We start from the raw sequence: 16,431 nt of genomic DNA, 5'->3' as shown, positions 1-16,431 counted from the left end.
GCAGATCTGTAGAGCTCTTGTTTCTGGGCGCTGAGCACCAAGGACAGACGAGCTCTCTGGGGGTTCATTTTGAACCTGACCCATCTCACACTGGGTCAATGGAAGCTGGACCAGGGCACCATGCAATCGACACACGTTTTCCTCTCAACGTAGCCCATTTTGCGTTTAGAAATAGACACAGGAGCTGGCGTCTGCGGCATTGTTTGTACAAATAGCGTCAAACTCCATGATACAGATCATCCGGGTTAGGCCGACCCTTGCATCCTGAACAACGCCACCCTCAGCACTTCACAAACCATGGACCTGGGCGCTTTCTGAAATGCAGCCAGCTCTGGGGAGGAGGGTGGCAGCCGATTGGCTCATAGCACCATGGCTGGGGAGAGAGGAATTTTAGCCAAGGATCAGTGGTAGCCTAGCAGTATTTTAATGGGGAGGATCGGGGTTCCAAAAATGTCCCTCTTAGCAGCAGTAAACTCTGTGATTCAATAGGATTCTCTTCATTGAAACAAAAACGCTTTCTCATACTCATAACTAAAGAGGGAGGGAACCGGAGGGAGGGAATCCACCCGGGCCAACAAACTTATCAAGGTGCTTGTTGAGGGGACAATGTATCGTGCGTTCCTGAAAAGAGACTGTGTGCACGTGGCTGGCGTAGCGCAGGGCTCAGGATGTGTGGGCGACTCGCAGGGTCGCAGGAATCATCCACCTTCCAAAATAATTCCAAGGACCAGCTTGTTGCAACTTGGTCCACGCCAACGTGAAGCCGTGTGCAGGGGGAACTTGGAGCCCCGTGGTTCTAGCACAGAGGTGGGCAAATTACGGCTCACCGGCCACATCCGGCCCTTGTGACCCTCCTGCCTGGCCCCTAAGCTCCTGCCCCGGGAGGCTAGCCCCTGACCCCTCCCCCGCACCCTCAGCTTGCTCCACCACCAGTGCAATGCTCTGGGCGACGGGGCTGCGAGCTCCTGGGGCAGTACAGCAGCAGAGCCTGGCCTGACCCGGTCTCTGTGCTGCGCCGTGGCGTGGCTGGCTCCAGCCGGGCGGTGCGGCTGCCTGTCCTGGCGCTCTGGGTGGTGCAGCTGTAGTGCCACCAGCCACCAGTGCTCCAGGCAGCGCGGTAAGGGGGCAGGAAGTAGGGGGCATTAAATAGAGGCAGGAGAGTTCGGGGTGGTGGTCAGTGGGCGGAGGTGTGGATAGGGGTCGGGGTGGTCAGAGGGTGGGGAACAGGGAGGTTGAATGGGGGCAGTGTCCCAGGGGAGCAGTCAGGAAGGAGAGGGGGGGTTGGATGGGGTGGCAGGGGGCAGTCAGGGGCAGGGGTTCTGGGGGCAGTCAGGGAGAAGGAGTGGTTGAATGGGGAAGGGGTCCCGGGGGGGGGCAGTCAGGAATGAGAGGAAGGGTTGGATGGGGTGGAGGGGGGCAGTCAGGGGTGGGGGTTCCGGGGGCTGTCATGGGAGAGGGAACTGGGGGATTGGATGGGGCAGGAGTCCCGGGGGGGCCGTCAGGGGGCGAGAAGCAGGAGGGGTTGGCTAGGGACTGGGGCCGGGCCACGCCTGGCTGTTTGGGGAGGCTCCGCTAACTGGCCCGCCATACAATTTTGGAAACCCAATACGGCCCTCAGGCCAAAAAGTTTGCCCGCCCCTGTTCTAGCAGGAGCCAAACGTGATGGCAGAATTTTAGCAAGGGGCTCCCTGGAGTCAGCACCTCACTGGCAAAGAAACTCTACACTAATGTTTGCACAGAGCCAATCAGAATATTGTCGATTAAGATCTCATCTGGAAAGAGCCTGACTCAGTGGACTGCACACAGCAGTGGGCACTGGAGTCGTGGGCTGTGTTCCTGGCGCTGCCACAGACTCTGTGTGTGAGCCGGGACAAGATGCTTCACCTCTCCGTGCCTCAGTTTCCCCATTGGAAAACTTTCCAGGGGCGTTGCTACCGTTGTAAAGAGCTTTGAGATCTCTGGATTAAAAAGTGCCGGGTATTATTATTTATTAACTCTAAATGATGGAAAAGGGCCCATATTTGGCAGGCTCCAGCGTGCAGGAGAAGGCGGTTGTCCAAGGGAACAGGAATAATTCAGGGTTCCAGCACTGCGCTGGGAGAGATCTACATTCAGGTTCTGTTCTGGGGGGTTTCTCTGGAGAGCACAGGTTCTTCTATAAACGGAATAAACCCAACAACGACGGCAGCAACGTGAGGATGAAGAGCCCGATCCTGCAAGGTGCTGGGGCCCTGCTGACGTCCGTGGCCGTCGAGGATGCTCAGCCTCTCACAGGATGAGGCCCCAGGATAGCTTTAACAGTTAGGTAGGGCTTTTTCTCTGAGGTGCTTTGCAAACCAGGGCCTGATGAAATGCATCCTAGAATACTCAAGGAGCTAATAGAGGAGGTATCTGAGCCTCTAGCTATTATCTTTGGAAAATCATGGGAGACGGGAGAGATTCCAGAAGACTGGAAAAGGGCAAATATAGTGCCCATCTATAAAAAGGGAAATAAAAACAACCCAGGAAACTACAGACCAGTTAGTTTAACTTCTCTGCCAGGGAAGATAATGGAGCAAGTAATTAAGGAAATCATCTGCAGACACTTGGAAGGTGGTAAGGTGATAGAGAATAGCCAGCATGGATTTGTGAAGAACAAATCATGTCAAACCAATCTGATAGCTTTCTTTGATAGGATAACGAGCCTTGTGGATAAGGGAGAAGCTGTGGATGTGGTATACCTAGACTTTAGTAAGGCATTTGATACGGTCTCGCATGATATTCTTATCGATAAACTAGGCAAATACAATTTAGATGGGGCTACTATAAGGTGGGTGCATAACTGGCTGGATAACCGTACTCAGAGTGTTGTTATTAATGGTTCCCAATCCTGCTGGAAAGGCATAACGAGTGGGGTTCTGCAGGGGTCTGTTTTGGGACTGGCTCTTTTCAATATCTTCATTAACGACTTAGATATTGGCATAGAAAGTACGCTTATTAAGTTTGCGGATGATACCAAACTGGGAGGGATTGCAACTGCTTTGGAGGACAGGGTCATAATTCAAAATGAGCTGGACAAATTGGAGAAATAGTCTGAGGTAAACAGGATGAAGTTTAACAAAGACAAATGCAAAGTGCTCCACTTAGGAAGGAAAAATCAGTTTCACACATACAGAATGGGAAGAGACTGTCTAGGAAGGAGTACGGCAGAAAGGGATCTAGGGGTTATAGTGGACCACAAGCTAAATATGAGTCAACAGTAGGGTGACCAGACAGCAAGTGTGAAAAATCGGGATGGGGGTGGGGGGTAATAGGCCTCTAAATAAGAAAAAGCCTCAAATATCAGGACTGTCCCTATAAAATCGGGACAGCTGGTCACCCTAGTCAACAGTGTGATGCTGTTGCAAAAAAAGCAAACATGATTCTTGGATGTATTAACAGGTGTGTTGTGAGCAAGACACGAGAAGTCATTCTTCCGCTCTACTCTGCGCTGGTTAGGCCTCAGATGGAATATTGTGTCCAGTTCTGGGCACCGCATTTCAAGAAAGATGTGGAGAAATTGGAGAGGGTCCAGAGAAGAGCAACAAGAATGATTAAAGGTCTTGAGAACATGACCTATGAAGGAAGGCTGAAAGAATTGGGTTTGTTTAGTTTGGAAAAGAGAAGACTGAGAGGGGACATGATAGCAGTTTTCATGTATCTAAAAGGGTGTCATAAGGAGGAGGGAGAAAACTTGTTCACCTTAGCCTCTAAGGATAGAACAAGAAGCAATGGATTTAAACTGCAGCAAGGGAGGTCTAGGTTGGACATTAGGAAAAAGTTCCTAACTGTCAGGGTGGTTAAACACTGGAATAAATTGCCTAGGGAGGTTGTGGAATTTCCATCTCTGGAGATATTTAAGAGTAGGTTAGATAAATGTCTATCAGGGATGGTCTAGACAGAATTTGGTCCTGCCATGCAGGCAGGGGACTGGACTCGATGACCTCTCGAGGTCTCTTCCAGTCCTAGAATCTATGAATCTATGAACATCAATTAATCCTCATCATGCCCCGGGAGGCAGGTAAGCCATGTCTATCTGTTTTGGGGACTGTTTTACCCCCTTTGTTGCATTTGCAAATAGCATGTGTATGTGTGATATTCATAGAACTATAGAATATCGGGGTCGGAAGGGACCTCAGGAGGTCATCTAGTCCAACCCCCTGCTCAAAGCAGGACCAATCCACAACTAAATCAAATATTGAATGTACACAGGCACTGAGACAGAACTGGCCATAGCTTAGACATCTAGGGGCTCATTCCTCACTCCAGCGACTACACATGCTTCCAAAACTGATGTGATACAGCAGTGACCAAGCCCCTGGATACATCTCCAAATAAGGGGAGAGCCCTGATCTTCCTGCAGGGGCTGAGTGCATTCCGGTGATCTGGGTGTTACTTTCTCCGGGTACCTTATTTCCTATTGTAGCCAGCGATATTCATGTGATTCACATGCTCCGAACCATCATCCCAGCCCTGTGCCCCAAACACACAGAGAGACAGAGGGCTCGAGTCTCTTCTGCCCTTGCCCTGTTCATTGTTGTGCAAGTTGGACTGAGCTAGACCCTTTTTTGCAGAGATGTAGATGACTGCCCAGGGCAGCAACGGAGTGGAGAGTCAGACCCCCCAGTAGGTGGTGCTGTTCCCTTGATGTCACTAACGAGGTGATGTCCCAGAATGGTGGTGTGCAGCTGGAGGGTCCATCTTTTGGAGGAGAGGTGGAATCGAAGGGCTGGCCCACATGTGGTTATTAAAGATCCTATGAAACACTGAATGGCAGCAAGGAACTCCACCCAAGTGTCCTGCAAAAATCCCTAATCTGATAGCTACATTCTGCCTACATCAGCTCCCCCTGTGGCTGCGAGGGACAAAGTATTCTTCTTCACTTCCTGTCCCAAACCATTTGTATTGGGTCTGCGTGGTGCTAAATAAAGGGTATGAAAATTCCACCCGGCCCCTCGTCCGTCGGACACGTTCTCTGGAGGGCGAGGGACCCAAATGATTGAATTCTGCAGAATCGAAGGTTTTGTTTACGGCCGAAAAGGAAGTTTCGAACCTCAGGCTCGCGGGGACAGTGAAGGACTGAACGGATGCGCTCTTGTCTTTCAGCACCTGCAGGCAAACCGCTCCGCTGTCTCGGCTGCTGTTCATAGGTGTCCCAAGCTAGGAATGAAACTAAACCGCCTCTCCCTGCTGCTTTTCACCCACAGCAGTGAAAGTAGCAGGAATCATGCCGGTTTTATAGCATCCCAGGCAGGGCGTGAGGACAACCCCTGCCCTTTGAGTTATCCACAAGAAGCGAAGCTGTGGGATATAGTTACTCCGTTACTCAGTACCTCTGGATTTCCCAGTGCCCCCTGTACCTGTCCTTCAGCTCGGCCTGGGACTGGCTGTGTTTGTGTGCCATTGTACAGTGTGGAAAAATAAATACCAATAAGATAGATGGCCCTTTAAATTCAGGCGGGGGGACTAGTAATGTAAATCTTGGTCTGTTGTGCTTCTTGGCAGCCATGGTAACCTCCCTTTATGCAGTGTGGTTGGTGGTAAGCAGCCAGCAGCGCACAGTGCAAGGTCTGGGAGGTGTCACTTTTTGGGGGTGAGAGGAGGAAGTATTAGCCCCAGTGAATTCTGGGTGGCGTTTTTTTTTTCTTGCTTTGGTGGGCCTGCTCTTTCAGGAAGTATTGTGCAGCTCAGACAGAAGGTCAGCCCGGAGAAAGAGAGCGAGGCCGTGTGTGTGTGTGTGTGTGTGTGTGTGTGTGTGCGCGCCGGAGGACTTTCTGGACAGCCAGTGCCTTGTGTGAAGTTTGCAGTGGGAGCGTGAGTGGGGGCAGGTTTCTTGCAGAGTCTCCAGCTGGAAGTATAAAAGCCCGTTGTGTTGTGCTTTCCCGGCTGTATCCCAGAGACAGGGATGAGAATCTCACCGCTGCCTTCCCAGGTGAGGACTCGGGTTTGAATTTTGATTGATGAAATGCGGGGTTTGTAAAATTAGCAGCTAAGAGACGGGCTGGTGGGGGTGGGGGAGGTGCATTCTGTGTTTCAACAAGCTTTCTTTCCATTTCCTTATCCACATAGTAGTTTCTCTCTCTCTCTCTCTCTTTCTCTCTCACTTTCTCTTCATCTTTCTATCAGTGGGTTGTTTTGCTGATCTTATCTACAGCTATTTTAAATCCTTAGTGGCTGAATAATAGTAAAAGGGTTGGGGAAAAGTATCTGTGGAAGCGTTAATCTACATAAGAACCTAGGAACAGCCATTCTGGGTCAGACCGATGGCCCATCTCGCCCAGTATCCTGTCTCTGACAGTGACCGGTGCTAGATGCTTCAGAGGGAATGAACAGAACAGGGCGATTTTCGAGTGATCCATCCCCTATTGTCCACTCCCATCGTCTGGCATCCAGAGGTTTAGGGACATGCAGAGCCCGGGGTTGCGTCCCTGATCATCTTAGCTAATAGCCATTGATGGACCAATCCTCTATGAATTTCTCTAATTCCATTTTGAACCCACTTATGCTTTTGGTGACGATACTACATTCTACTACAGGGGTCAGCAACCTTTCAGAAGTGGTGTGCCGAGTCTTCATTTATTCACTCTGATTTAAGGTTTTGCGTGCCAGTAATACATTTTAATGTTTTTAGAAGGTCTCGTTCTATAAGTCTATAATATATAACTAAACTATTGTTGTATGTAAAGTAAATAAATTTTTTAAAATGTTTAAGAAGCTTCCCTTCCAACCCTGATATTCTATGATTCTATGATTCATTTCAAATTAAATTAAAATGCAGAGCCCCCCGGACCGGTGGCCAGGATCCAGGCAGTGTGAGTGCCACTGAAAATCAGCTAACGTGTCGCCTTTGGCATGTGTGCCATAGGTTGCCTACCCCTGTTCTATTACAATGTACTGGTTAGAATTTGACCCCAACAACGTCACTTTGAAGCAACTGGTCACTATCAGAGGCAGGAGACTGGGCTAGATGGAGCACTGGGCTGATCCCGTGATGCTGCGTTCCGGTATTGCTGCCTCCTGGGGAAATGATAGATTACTGATTGCTTTTAGGTTGCTCTGATATCAGGCATGTTCATTGCTCGTTGTGTGTCCGTTTTGTCCTTGCTCCTGGCTGGGGACAGAGAGAGCGGAATTGCTAGGTAGGGCCCCTCTGAGTATGACTTACCATCCTGTAAAGGAATTGGGTAACTTCAAAGGTTCCCATCTGTGGAAAGGAATTGATTAAATTCCACAAGTCATTGGTTTCCATGTGTCTCGCCACCCAATCACCTTAGATAGCAACAGGGCCTGGTTCTGAGCTGCCATTCAGATCTTTCACTGGCCGGAGAGAACCTCGGCAGGGGGACCGGCAGCACCCATCCCATTGCTCTGGGCTTCCTTTGCCACAGACGCGTTTGGTTGTTTTAAGCAGCAGTTCTCAAACTGTTGGTCGGGACCCCAAAGTGGCTTAGATACTGGGGTCTGGGGATGAAGCCCGAGTACCACTGCTGAGGGCCGAAGCCAAAGCCCGAGGGCTTCAGCCCTGAGTGGCGGGGCTCAGGTTACAGGCCCCTTGCCTGGGGCTGAAGCCCTTGCGCTTCAGCTTTGGCCCCCCTGGTCTGGAGTGGTGGGGGTCGGGCTTTGGCCCTCCTGGGGTTGTGTAGTAATTTTTGTTGTCAGAAGGGGGTCGCGGTGCAGTGAAGTTTGAGAACCTGTTTTAAGAACATCCGCAGTGTTTCTGGGTTCTTTCCAAGCCGCCCGGTCAGACTTCTCATGCATTATCTTCTCTCCTAGCCCGGAGGGAGGCCCGGGGCTGTAAGAAGTGGGTTGACAGGATTCTTGCTCTGAGCAGGGAGGCAGATGTGCGAGAACAAAGGGAGCCCTGTTCGGGGCTACAGAGCCAGCCAGGCCATGTCTGGGGCCTTTCTGCGCTGGTGCTCTCTCCGCTGCGTTGCCATCGTGGTGCGCTGCTTTCCTGTCCTTGGCTCGATCTGCTTCTTGCGGCGTCTGCTGGAGGTGAGCTGACCTGTAACGTTCTCGGTGGTTTCATCTGGTGGCGAAAAGGGGAAGAGGACAAGGATCTGTTCTCCAGGAATTTGCTCAGTCCAGTTACAAATGACTCCAGCTGCCGATACTGGCTGGTAACATGTGCCAGTGGCAATGGCCGCGCCTGGGCACTGCGAGGGTGGGTGCTTTGGAAATGCATGATCGCGAAGGGCCAAACCTCCAGCCTGTGCCGAGGGCAGTAGGCTGGGTGGCTCTGTCTGCTCGTACCTTGGGGCCCCGCTGCCACCTGTGCAGGGAGCCCCAAGGAGCTGTGCTCTGCCACCCTGACTGGGTGCATTCCTCTACACTTCCCCATGCCCAGTTCCCCCACGCCACAGGGGCTCTGTCTGTCTCCAACAGGCTGAATGTGCATTCCATAGTCAAACTGAATGTGGGAAGGCAGCCAGCAGCTACTTCCCTTTATCAGCCCCATCCCGAGCACAGGACCCTGTGTGTCTCGCCAGAAACAGCCCAGGCCTTGGCAGAGGACAGGTTTTCAGTCCTCCTGGTGACAGCGATGGGCTGCGTAGACTTGTCCCTATCAGGGTGTGACCGAGCGGCAGGAAGCCGGCTTGTTGTCCGGGATTTGCGTCTGATGATCAACGGAGGGATTTTAATGGCAGTGTGGACAGACACCTGTACTTTACAAAGGCAGTAGCCCAGCTGTAGAGTACCGGCCCAGTCCAGTGGTGGGGCTGGGCCCTGGGCTGGATTCTGATCTCACACCAGTGGAAAACAGGAGTGTGTGAGATCAGAGTCAGGCCCATTATGTGTTTAGAACAAGGACTCCTGGGACCTATTCCCAGCTGTATCACAAACTGACTCTGACCTCAGGCCAGTCACTTAACCCTGTGTCGCCCTCTTTCCCCCGTCTGTAAAATGGGCTTGCTGTTACCTCGCCTTAGTACAGTAACTCCTCACTGAACATCGTCCCGGTTAGCGGTGTTTCGTTGTTACGTTGCTGATCAATTAGGGAACATGCTCGTTTAAAGCTGCGCAATGCTCCCTTATAACATTGTTTGGCAGCCGCCTGCTTTGTCCACTGCTTGCAGGAAGAGCGGCCCATTGGAGGTAGCTGGTGGGGGCTTGGAACCAGGGTGGACCAGCAGCCCCCCATCAGCTCCCCTAAGTTCCCTGTGCTGCAGTCGCCCAGCGGGCTACCAATTGCCAGCAGTTCAGCTGTCCCTCCCCCCACTGCTGTGTGCTGCTCCTGCCTTCTGCCTTGGAGCTGCTCTGGGAGCCTCCTGCGTGCTGTGCGGGGGGTAATGTCAGGGTGTCCCCCTCATCCCACTCCTGCCCCCTGTTCCTGTACCCCATCTCCACAGAGCAGTGGGGGGACACGACAGGGCTCAGGACGGAGGGAGCTTGCTGGCAGCAGCTGCTGTCTCAACTTGCTGATCTACTTAAAAAGGCAATGTACTTAGAGTGGGGTCAGCACACTTAAATGGGCAATGCACATATCTCTCTCTCTCACACACACACATGGTGTGTGTCTCTGTCTCTCCCTCTCTCTGTGTCTCTCTCTCTCTCTCTCTCTCTCTCACACACACACACACACACACACACACACGCGGTGTGTGTCTCTGTCTCTCTCTGTTATGCTGTGTCTCCTCCCTCCATTCGTGCTGCCTTATAAAGTGAGAGGCTACATTAACAACGTGTTAACCCTTGAGGGCTCAGCTGAGTGCCCGTTCATCATTTAGCAGTAAGGCATTCCCTGGGAAATATTCCACCTTCTGACTCCACCACCTCAACCAAGCTTCACAATCATCATTGTGTGGACAGTATTAAATTGTTTGTTTAAACCTTATGCGCTGTGTGTGTGTGTGTGTGTGTGTGTGTGTATATAATATAGTCTTTTGTCTGGCAAAATTTCCCTGGAACCTAACCCCCCCCCCATTTACATTAATTCTTATGGGGAAATTGGATTCGCTTAACATCGTTTCGCTTAAAGCAGCATTTTTCAGGAACAGAACTACAATGTTAAGCGAGGAGTTACTGTGTAGTGCCCTTGCAGTTAGGAATGAATTAACATCTTGGGAGGCAGGTGGTTATTATTACACCCTTCGTACAGCTGAGGAAGCAGAGAGGAGAGGACTTGCCCAAGGTCAGACCGGGAGCTTATGGAAGAGCCGCAGACAGGACATAGGATTCTCAGCCCACTGCAGACAGTATCATAGAATAGCAGGCTCGGAAGGGACCTCAGGACGTCTTCCAGTCCAACTCCCTGCTCAAAGCAGGACCAATCCCCAGACAGATTTTTGCCCCAGATCCCGAAATGGCCCCCTCAAGGATTGAACTCATAACCCTGGGTTTAGCAGGCCAATGCTCAAACTACTGAGCTATCTCTCCTTTCTAATGTTTCTAATGGGAGGGAGAAGGTGGTTGTAGGAGACTTAATGAATCTGATGTCTGTGAAGTGCCTTGGAAGGAAGATGCTGTAGAAACACAAAGGGGTATTTATTATTAATAGGCACTGGGCAGGGGCTGAGCTCCCATAGAGCCGGCTGTATTGGACCCTGCCTCATTGCGTGTCTCTGGTCTCCTAGGTCTACATGCAGGGGCGGCGAGTTGTATGGGCCCCTGGTGCCCGGGCTTGAGCAAATTCAGGACCTCGGGGCCCAACTCCACCAATGTTCGGGGCCGGGTTTCTCCCTCGGCTCCACCCGCCGCCCCTGCGTGCTTCCCCTGGAGCATCCCCCGGCCCCGCCCGTCGCCCCCGCGTGCCTCCACCAGAGCGTCCCCTGGCCTCGCCTGCCACCCCCGTGTGCCTTCCCCGGCCCTGTGTGCCTCCCCCGGAGCATCCCCCGGCCCCGCCCGCCGCCCCCGTGTGCCTCCCCTGGAGTGTCCACCGGCCTCACCTGTCGCCCCCGCGTGTCTCCCCCGACCGTCCCCCGGCCCCGCCTGCCCCCCCGCGTGCCTCCCTTGAGCGTCCGTCCCTCACCTGCGCCCTGGGCAGCGAGCGGCTGCCCCCGCTGCTCCGCGCTGCATTCCCTTGCCAGCCACTGCTGGCTGAGGGAGCGACGCCGGCGGCAGGCTGACTGCTGCGCCTGTGGGGGGAGGAGGGGAGGAGGCGCAGTGGCATGGCAGTCCCCCCCCCCCACCGCCCCCTGGCAGGCAACTCCAAGTGGGCTTATCCTGTCTGGACCTCCTGAGCAGCAGCCTGGGGCTTGGGTGAGTGTCATGCCAGGCGGGAGAGGGAGGAGACGGGGGCCCCTCCCGTGGAGCTCACTGCTGCTGGCGGGGAGAGGGCTGGGCGGAGTCCTCCTCTCTGGTCCCAGCCCCGGGGCAGCCTGCCTGCTGCACCCCAAAGTTTGAACTCCTCATCCCAGAGCCCGCACTCCCAGCCAGAGCCCGCACCCCCCTCACCCCCCAACCCTCTGCCCCAGCCCTGAGCCCCCTCCTGCACCGGGAACCCCTCAGCCCCGGCCCCATTCTTTGCTTAGGAGTTGGCATTTCTCTCCTTTGTTCTTTATATGTGGTCCTTAGGGGTGCATTGCTGTGGGTGCTAGACTGTCTGACTTGCAGGCCTTGTCTGCACTGGGCTATTTTACACCAACATAGCTGCATTTGTGCAGGCCCCTAGCGTAGACAATCCATGCCCAGTTAACCATGACTTGTGCTGGCACAGTTTATCTCAGTGTGAAACCCGAGTGTGGACAAGCCCTTAGTACGATGACAACTCCACTTTATCTAAAATAGTTTTATAAAAACAAACCCTTAAGACCAACAGAAAAATGTTCCCCCGGTTATTCTTTTAAATTCCATTGAAAACACTGGTTTCACAGCAAGGACAAATTTCCATCAAGTGTTTGCAACCCGAACATCACAGCACTGAGAACTTAGAAGCACCTTAATTGATTTTCATTCTCCAAGATAAGAGATGCGCAGACTGTGAGAGAGTCATAAATAGGTACAGAAACACTTGTTGACAATATCTGGCTTTCAGGCTGGCCATGTCCCCAATAATAGAGTTTTGCCTTTACCTCCCTGTGCACATTAATGAAGATTTACCCTTTTAGATTCCTTTCATCTTGGTTACTAGGCTGAAATATCTGTATAATAGTTAAAACGACAAATCCAGTTAAATCAGTGTACATCCCCAGTAGTAATGCTCTGCACAGCCATGCCAATAATCCAGTTCGGCCTGCTCTCCAGCCTGGGAGAGGAAAGGAATGGCTTATCCCTCATCCCCAGCCCCACCCCAGAGCCCACACTCTCAGCCAGAGCCCTCACCCCCCACACCCCAACCTGCTGCCCCAGCCTTGAGCCCCCTCCTGCACCATGAACTCCTCATCCCAGCCCCACCCCGCAGCCCGAGCCCCTCCCATGCCTCAAACCCCTCATCCCCAACCCCACCCCAGAGCCCACACCCCCAGCCAGAGCCCTCACCACCCACACCCCAACCCGCTACCCCAGCCCTGAGCCCCCTCCTGCACCGTGAACCCCCCCAGCCCCACCCCGCAGCCCTCACCCCCACACCCCAAACCTCCCATCCCCGGCCCCACCCAGAGCCTACACCCCCAGCCAGAGCCCTCACCCCCCCGCACCCCAACCCTCTGCCCAAGACCCTCCCACACCCCAAACCCCTCATCCCAGCCCCAACCCAGAGCCCTCAGCCCCCGGCACTCCAACCCTCTGCCCTGGCCCTGAGCCCCCTCCTGCACCATGAACTCCTCATCCCAGCCCCACCCCGCAGCCCGAGCCCCTCCCATGCCTCAAACCCCTCATCCCCAACCCCACCCCAGAGCCCACACCCCCAGCCAGAGCCCTCACCACCCACACCCCAACCCACTACCCCAGCCCTGAGCCCCCTCCTGCACCGTGAACCCCCCCAGCCCCACCCCGCAGCCCTCACCCCCACACCCCAAACCTCCCATCCCCAGCCCCACCCAGAGCCTACACCCCCAGCCAGAGCCCTCACCCCCCCCCGCACCCCAACCCTCTGCCCAAGACCCTCCCACACCCCAAACCCCTCATCCCAGCCCCAACCCAGAGCCCTCAGCCCCCGGCACTCCAACCCTCTGCCCTGGCCCTGAGCCCCCTCCTGCACCATGAACCCCTCATCCCCGGCCCCACCCCACAGCCCGAGCCCCCGCACCCCAACCCTCTGCCCGAGCCCCTCCCACACCCCAAACCCCTCACCCCCAGCCCCACCCCAGAGCCTTCACCCCCAGCCAGAGCCCTCATCCCCCAATACCCCAACCCACTGCCCCAGCCCTGAGCCCCCTCCTGTACCGTGAACCCATCATCACCGGCTCCACCCCGCAGCCCGAGTCCCTCCCACACCCCGAACCGCTCATCCCCAGCCCCACCCCAGAGCTTTCACCCCCAGCCAGAGCCCTCATTCCCCAATACCCCAACCCACTGCCCCAGCCCTGAGCCCCCTCCTGCACCGTGAACCCATCATCACCGGCCCCACCACGCAGCCCTCACCTCCTCACCCGAACCCTCTGCCCTACCCTGGGCCCCCTCCCACCCTCCAAACCCCTCAGCCCCACCCCATTAATTTTGTGTAATAATCAACAATGGCTAAATTCTTAATAAAGTTACCCAGAGGAAAAGAACAAAAGAGTAATTGATCAAGTGAGGGCCTGAGTTCGACACCCAGTTGGCAAACTGAAGTTATACAAAAGAAAGATGCGCAAATCTAAAAGATAAGACAGGGAGTTTTCATCGGTCTTGGCTATCAAGATTTACGTGATTGGAGTACAATAGTGAATTAGAGCTTTTTGCTTTTGAGGGGTATTGTCCAACAGTGCTGGCTTGTTTCCGTATTCAAAAGAGTATTAGTAAAGTTGATATTCTTAGTTAAATATATTTTTCCTTCAATAGTGATATTTTGCAATATAGGGAAACTTAAACGCTTACTGTTTCCCGTCCATTTTTACATTATTTAAAAAAAAAATATCAGCTTACAAGGCAGGTGTGTGTGTTTGTGGGGGGGGGGGACTTGGACCCATTCTGGGCACCCCCAAAAATTATATTCAAGCTTTCATTCTCCTCTCTAACCTCCAGCTCTCCGATAGGAGCAGCTTTCCGTTCTCTGTGAAGCAGAAAGTGTCTGGTCTATGAGGTTTTTTGGCTGCAGCACCACCATTAAATCAGCCTCCGGAAGGTCTAGTGAGTTGGCTGCCTGATGTTTTTTTTCACCTTCGCGGTGAGGATGGGCCAGGAGATCTTGTGTCCGGGCTTGTAAATGTTCATGATGATTTGGCAAGGCTGCGTACCAGGGCAGCCATGGGGTGATGGTCTCTCTCAGTGCTGCCCCTAGAAATCCACTCTGCTTACACATGAGAAGATGTGTTTTCCAGCTTGTCAGTGTCGTAGAATCCTGCCTCCTGGGCTCTCAAGCTGGGTAATTCCTGTCTCATGCCTCACAACCGGGAATAGACACCCCGTGTTTGGGATTTCACTGCTGCCGATCCAGGGAGAACAGAATCCCGTTTGCTTTCTCGTGTCTCTGTCGGCTCTGCAGAGCGAAGGGGACCGGCCACTCCGTTGTGCCTGTGCAGATGTGAGTCAAGGGGCTCAGAGGGGACCGAGGTAAGATGGGGCAGTTTCTACAGTCACTTCTCTGACAATACCCACACTTTCTAGGCCTGCACTGGTGGTTGCAAATGCTTTGTCTCTGCTCTGTGGTCTGTAGAGAGGAAGTCCATGTGGCTCACTCCCTGGACTCCATTGCCCCGCAGGCTGCAGCTGACGAGCTGCAGTCCCTCCTCTGTGTTAGCAGGAGCCAGACATCTTCACAGTGATTCTTACTGACTTATGGCTTTACTGCTCTGCAAAGCGAACCAATGGAAGGGAGATGGTGGTAAGGGTGGTCCGGATCCTGAGCGACTCAGCGTTTGCTCGGTCCTTACTCGGGCCCAGCTCCCACTTCACTGGTGTAAGGTCGGCGGAAACAGGCTCTAGCCCTGGGAGAAGAGATGATTCTTGCACGGTGCCCCGAAAGCCTGGGTGTTTGGTCTGTTTTGGATCAAAGGCGAGGAGCCCCTCCCGGGGAAGGCCCAGCCCGCCCAAGGAGGATCCGGCGAGAGCAGCGTGGCTGGGCCTGGGGGAAGGAGGTCTCTGAGCAGGCAGGTCCCAGGCCCTTGAGAGTGGGACAAGTACATCCCTGGTGTACATACGTCTGTTGAAGTCAGCTGAGTTACACCAGAGCTGGATTTGGCCTCCTGCCTCTGGGTCAGAGAGCACTGTGCGCTGCCTCTCAAATTCACCCCCATCAGTGGTGTTGCACCCACTTCTACCAGGGGTGGATTTGGCCCTGCCACCATTCGTTTAGGGCTTGATCCTTGGGTCACCTGGTGCCTTGCTCGCCAATAGCCCCTCTGGACTCAGTGGGATGACTGGTGGACATGGCACCACAAGGTGGGGGGGCGCGGAAAGGGTCAAAGCCCGATCCCCCGCTCCAGGCACATTTGGTAAAATGGGGCCCCCGGGCTTGTGGGGCTGCTGCTCCTGCCTTAGAGGCCGTGCCCAGCCGGTGGGTCTCCTGCCCCTGCCCATAGAGCAGAGGTTCTCAATCAGGGGTCCTGGGCTGTGTGGCGTGGGGCCCCAGGCAATTCCCCTGCTTGCTACCCCCAATGCCGTGGTTCTCAAACGTTTGTAGTGGTGACCCCTTTCACACAGCAAGCCTCTGAGTGTGACCCCCCCCTTATAAATGAAAAACACTTTTTATATATTTAACACCATTATAAATGCTGGAGGCAAAGCGGGGTTTGGGGTGGAGGCTGACAGCTCGCGACCCCCCCATGTAATAACCTTGTGACCCCCCGAGGGATCCCCACCCCCAGTTTGAGAACCCCGGCTCTAACGTCAACCCTGGCTTTTAGATGCAGAAAACCAGCTGTTGTGGCACAGGTGAGACTTTATAGCATGTTGCGGGGGCCTCAGAAAGAAAAAGGGTGAGAACCTCTGACCTAGAGGGCAGCAGCAATGGAGGAGCTCAGGCTCCTACTGCTGCCGGCTGCCGGGGGGGCGCTGCCTCTGTGGGGCTCCCCACCCTCTGCCTGTAGGGGTGGGGGAGATGCCATGGAGTTGGACCTGGGGGTGCTGTGGGGGAGGGGGATGCCCGTGGAGTTGGACCTGGGGGTGCCGTGGGGGAGGGGGATGCTGAGGAGCTGGCTCTGGGGGTGCCATGGGGGGAGGGGGATGGTGAGGAGCTAGCTCTGGGGGTGCCGTGAGGGACGGGGATGCTGAGGAGCTGGCTCTGGGGGTGCCGTGGGGGAGGGGGATGCTGTGGAGCTGGCTCTGGGGGTGCCGTGGGGGAGGGGGAGGCTGAGGTGCTGGCTCTGGGGGTGCCGTGAGGGAGGGTTATGCTGAGGAGCTGGCTCTGGGGGTGCCGTGAGGGAGGGGGAGGCTGAGGAGCTGGCTCTGGGCGTG

The 16,431-nt window shown here is 54.3% G+C and overlaps 1 protein-coding gene across 14 annotated transcripts in view; it reads left to right on the top strand.

The window, feature by feature from the left end:
* The window catches only part of ARAP1 (ArfGAP with RhoGAP domain, ankyrin repeat and PH domain 1), a 222,196-nt gene that overhangs the window by 94,708 nt on the left and 111,057 nt on the right, over positions 1-16,431 (top strand). The window contains exons 1-2 of one of the 14 annotated variants that reach the window (XM_065581838.1): positions 5,566-5,950; positions 7,792-8,013. The exons of 8 other annotated variants lie outside the window; for them this stretch is intronic. The gene's annotated coding sequence lies outside the window, so the exon portion shown is untranslated. Of the gene's footprint in view, positions 1-5,557; positions 5,951-7,791; positions 8,014-16,431 lie in introns of those variants that run through there. 5 more of the 14 variants (XR_010597933.1, XR_010597930.1, XM_024109397.3 and 2 more) reach the window with 5 other exon arrangements.

This window comes from Chrysemys picta, chromosome 1 (genome assembly GCF_011386835.1).
Source record: "Chrysemys picta bellii isolate R12L10 chromosome 1, ASM1138683v2, whole genome shotgun sequence".
NCBI classification, from domain to species: Eukaryota; Metazoa; Chordata; order Testudines; family Emydidae; genus Chrysemys; species Chrysemys picta.
This window is presented reverse-complemented; position numbering and strand designations above follow the sequence as displayed.